Genomic DNA, 5,643 nt, shown 5'->3' with positions numbered 1-5,643 from the left:
ATCACATAATAAGAAAAACTGTGAATTTGTAGTCCATGGTCACAGATTCTCCCTCCTGTTTATATACTACATCTGTAGATTGACTGATGCTCTGGATATTGCTGGAAACTGTTGGAAATAAATATAAATGACTTATTTTCTGACATTGCTCACAAAGAAGCTGTCACAAATAACCAGGTTTTGACCCAGAAAATGAAGTGGAGAAAGGCTCCATCCAGTTCTGTTCCAACTTCTTTCTCAAACCTCCACATGCTCCAGGTTCCAAGGCTTGTGGGTTCCCTACTTAGGCAGATAAAAGCCAAAACTGTTCACGAGAGAGCATACAGTCCACGCTGCATTGTTGGGGCTCTTCCTACTGGTGAAGCAACTCTTGTTCTGTTTGGCCTCTGCAAATGTCACTACACCTGGTGGCCCTGTGGCCTTGCTGCTGCAGGGCTGGAAATGGGGTTTCTGCATCTGTAAGCTTAGTCACGTCATCTGCTGTTCCTGTGTTCCTGTTGACCCTCCCAACTCACTTCCTTCAGGCCTGATACTTTCCTTTAACAGATATCTATGATGTAGTATATTTTGAGTTATGAAAGATAATGAAACTTAACTCTCATTTTATCATTCAGAGATAAGCACTGCTAACACTTTTTTGTATTTCTTCCATTATTTTTAAATGCAAATATACATACTTTATTTTATTTCTATTTTAAAGATGTGGGGTACAAGTCAGGATTGGGTATACAAGTGGTCATCGTACAGGTAAAATTTGGGCCTCTGCAAATAGGCATACTTTAAAGAAATTGGGATCATCCTGAAAATTTTTTTGTTTAACATTATGTATATGAGTGTGCCATCACATCTTTTGATTATATTTGCAAATGATTTATTGCTAGTATTTCTTTTTAAAATTTAATTGTGGTAGAGATACTTAATTTGAGATCTATCCTCTTGACACATTTTTACGTTTACTGTTGTACCCAGCATTTTTTTGTTGTACATTGTTATCGTGTGATTGTTGTTATACATTATTGTGTTCAACGTGGTGCTGTGGCTCTCTAGAGCTTATTCATCTTCCTTGACTGAAACTTTATGCCTGCTGAATAGTAACTTTCCATTTTCCCCTGCTTCCAGACCCTGGTAACACCTTCCATTATTTGATTCTATAAATTCTTTGATTCTATGATTATTTTAAATACTTCATATAAGTGGGATCATGCAGTATTTGTCTTTCTGTGACTGATTTATTTCACTTAGCATGATGTCTTTAGGGCTCATTCATGATGTCACATATTGTAGAGTTTCCTCTTTTTTAAGGCTGGATATTATTCTATTGTTTTATATATATATATATATATATATATATATATATGCCACAATTTCTTCATCTGTTGATGGACATTTAAGTTTTTTCTACTACTTGACTATTGTATATAGTGCTGCAATGTACATAGTAATGCTAATATTTCTTTGAGGTCTGGATTTCAATACCTTTGAATAAATACCCAGAGTGGGTTTGCTGGATCATATTACCATGCAGTTCTATTTTTAACTTTTTGAAGAACTTTTGTACTGTTTTCAATCAAGTGGCTATGCTAATTTGCATTCCCACCAACAGTGTACAAGGGTTCCAATATCTCCACATCTTTGCCAACACTTGTTTTATTTTTTGGTAATAGCCATCCTGACAGGTGCAAGGTGATATCTCATTGTGGTTTTGTTTCGAGGTTCCCGATGGTTAGTGGCATCAAGCATTTTTCATATACATATTGGTTATTTGTATGTCTTTTTTGTAAAAGTGTCTATTCAAGTTCACGGCCCACTTTTAAATCAGGTTATTTTTTTTTTACTATTGATTTATAAGAGTTCCTTATGTATTTTGAAGATCAACCTTTAAAAGGAGAACAGATCCCTGGGTGGCACTGGTTGATCAAGCTCCCTCTACTTCTGTTGATATTTCTCTGAATAACTATAGATGCAATATCCTGAGATATGAAAGAAATGTTCAGAGCAACTCAGGCTGTGTCCTCATTCTTCATAGAATAGGATACCCTGCAATGCTTAAGCTCAGTGACCTAAGTGGCACTCAGGGTATAAGATCCCAGTTTCCAGAGTCCTTCAACTACAGTGTGCTGTTGGGTATATGAGATGAGATGAGTTGCCTTGGGCAAATTTCCTGAGCCTTAGGAGGCCAGCTAGTTATGAATCCTAGGCTTCTGTTTATTCTCGATTTCTCTCTGTGAATAACAGATTTGCTTTGCCTGAATTGTTGTGTTAAGTGTTTTGTCTCACTGGACCCCAGTGGCAGAGAACCTTTGTACTCCTTATCAGAGACAGTGTTTGCAAATATTTTGTCCCATTCTGTAGGTTTGTTTTTTACTATGTTGTTTCGTTCGCTGCACAGAAGCTTTTTAGTTTGATGTAGTCACTATTACTTGTTTTTGTTACCTGTGCTTTTGTCATCATAGTTATGTAATCATTGTCAAGACTAATGTTAAAAAGCTTTTGTTCTATGTTTTCTTCCAGTAGTTTTTCAGTTTCAGGTCTTGTGTTATATCTTGAATGCATTTTGAAGTGATTTTTGTTTATGGTGTGACATAAGGGTCCAATTGCGTTTTCCTGCATGTGGCTATTCAGTTTTCCCAGCACTGTTTATTGAAGAGATGATTCTTTCCTCATTGTGCAGTCTTGAAATTCTTTGTAAAAGATCAGCTGGTTGTATATACATAGATTTATTTTTGAGTCCTCTATTCTGTTGCACGGTCTATATGCATGCCTTTAAGCCTGTACCAAACTGTTTTGATTACTGTAGCTTTGTAACATATTTTGAAATTAGGAAGTTTGATATCTCCAGTTTTTTCCTTCTTTATCAAGATTGATCTGGCTATTCGTTTCTTTTGTGATTCCGTATGCATTTTAGATTTTTTTCTATTTCTGTAAAAATTCCACTGAGATTTTGATAGGGATTGCATCGAATTTTTAGAATGCTTTGGATACTATGGACTTTTTTTTTTGAGTTGGAATCTTACTCTGTTGTCCAGGTTGGAGTGCAGTGGCACACTCACGGCCACCCCAGCATCGACCTGCTGGGCTCTGGCGATCCTTCGGCCTCAGCCTTCCAAGTAGCTGGAGCTTCAGGTGTGTGCTACCATGCCCACATAATTTTTTATTTATTGTAGAGACAAGGTCTCACCAAGTTGCCCAGGCTGGTCTCGAACCTGTGGGCTCAGGCAATCCACTGGCCTCGGCCTCCCAAAGTGCTGGGATTACTGGCTGGGACACTGAGCCTGGCCTGGACATTTTAACAATATTGAACAACCGACTTAGCAGTATTAAATATCCCAATCCGTGAACACATAATGTCTTTCCATTTGTTTGAGTCTATTTGAGTTTAATCCATTCATGTTTTGTGGTTTTCAGTGTACAAGTATTTCACCTCCTTTGTTAAGTTTATTTCTAGGTATTTTATTCTTTTTGATACTGTGATAAATGCAACAGTCTTCTTTATTTTTTCAGATAGTTCATTGTTAGTGTATAGCTATATAACTGGTTTTTGTATGTTGTTGATCTTGTATCTGCAATTTTACTGAATTTGTTGATTAGTTCTAATAGTTTTTTGGTGGTGTCTTTAAGGTTTTCTATATATAAGATCATATTGGCTACAAACAAGGGTAATTTTACTTCCTCCCTTTCTAATATTTTGATGACTTCGGTTTTCTTTTTCTTGCCTAATTTATCTAGGAAGGACTTCCAGTACTATGTTGAATAGAAGTGGTGACAGTCATCCCTGATTTGTTTTTGATTTTAGGGAAAACAATTTCAGTTTTTAATCATTGAATATGATGTTTGCTGTGGACTTGCCATATAAAACCTCTAATTTTTAGAAAGCAAGATTTATTAAGAGGACAGAATAACTTCCACAGTGGGAGGGGACCCGAGAGGGTTGCTGATAAAACTTCTATCACGTTGAGGTACATTCGTTCTATACCAAGTTTTTTGAGAGTTTTTATCATGAAAGGATATCAAATTTTGTGAAATGCTTTTCCTGAATCTGTTGAAATGGTCATATGATTTTTATCCTTCATTCTGCTAATATAGTATGTTACTAATTTGCATGTGTTGAACCATCCTTGTTTTCCAGGGGTAAATCCCACTTGATTATGATCTATGATTCTTTTTTTTTTTTTTTTTTTTTTTCATTAATCAGTAGTTTTTATTATGGTTTTGTGGGGTACAGTTAAGGGTAGGTGTACAATGACGTTTCATTCAGGCACCCTGTAGATAAGAAGTGTTTTCCCATCCCCCGACAGATATTTGCTACTGTTAATCCCATCCCCCTCCCCCCCATAGTTTCCCAGTACCATCCGTCATTTTCTCATAGTATTGCATTGGATGTTCAAGGTCCATTATATGAGTGAGAACATGTGATATTCGGATTTTTGTTTTTGTGAGAGGTCACTCAGTATTATAGACTCTAGTTCCATCCAGGTTGCAGCGAAATTCATGATTTTGTTCTTTTTTATGGCTGCGTAGTATTCCATCGTGTATATGTACCACATTTTTTTAATCCAGTCCTCTTTTGATGGGCAGCATGGTTGTTTCCAGGTTCTTGCTATTGTGAACAATGCTGCGATAAACATACGTGTGCAGGTATCTTTTTTATAGAGTGATTTGTGTTCTTCAGGGTATATTCCCAGTAGGGGGATTGCAGGGTCATATGGAAGGTCAATTTTTAGAGCTTTTAGGAATCGCCACACTGCTTTCCACAGAGGTTGCACTAGTTTACACTCCCACCAACAGTGTAGAAGTGTTCCCTTTTCACCACACCCTCTCCAGCAGCTGTTATTTTTTGAGTTGTTGATAATTGCCATTCTGACTGGAGTTAGGTGGTATCTCAGTGTGGTTTTGATTTGCATCTCCCTGATGATTAGTGAGGTTGAGCATTTCTTCATGTGTTTGTTGGCTGCTCGAATGTCTTCTTTTGTGAAGTGTCTGTTCATGTCTTTTGCCCATTTTATAATGGGGTTGTTTGTTTTCTTCTTTTCAGTACGCTTCAGTTCCTTGTAGATCCAGGATGTTAAGCCTTTGTCAGACCTAGAGTTGGCAAATACTTTTTCCCAGTCTGTAGGCTGTCTCCCTGCTCTCTTGATGGTTTCTTTGGCTTTGCAGAAGCTTGTCAGTTTAATAAGGTCCCATTTGTCTATCTTCTCTCTTAAGTCCTGTGGGTTTCGGGTTTTGTACAGAAATTGGATGCCAGTTCCGATTTCCATGAGAGTATTTCCTTCCTTTTCTAAGGTTCTTATGGTTTGAGGTTTTACATTTAGGTCTCTGATCCATTTGGAGTTAACCTTTGTGCATGGGGATAGATAGGGGTCCTGTTTCAATCTTCTGCATGTGGTCAGCCAATTTTCCCAGCACCATTTACTGAATAGGTTTTCCTCTCCCCATTGGTAGGTGGTGGGGGCTTTGTCGAAGATGAGTTGGTTGAGAAATTGAGGTTTTGCTTCTGGAATCTCGATTCTGTTCCATTGATCTATATGCCTGTTCCTGTACCAATACCAAGCTGTTTTGATGATTGTAGCTTTATAGTAAAGTTTGAAATCTGGTATTGTGATACCACCTGCTTTGTTTTTTTTGCTGAGGATTGTTCTGGCTATG

Source organism: Carlito syrichta, unplaced genomic scaffold (assembly GCF_000164805.1).
Source record: "Carlito syrichta isolate Samal-C Ts95f unplaced genomic scaffold, Tarsius_syrichta-2.0.1 Scaffold75490, whole genome shotgun sequence".
In the NCBI taxonomy this organism is placed as follows: domain Eukaryota; kingdom Metazoa; phylum Chordata; class Mammalia; order Primates; family Tarsiidae; genus Carlito; species Carlito syrichta.
Note: the sequence above shows the minus strand (reverse complement) of the source record.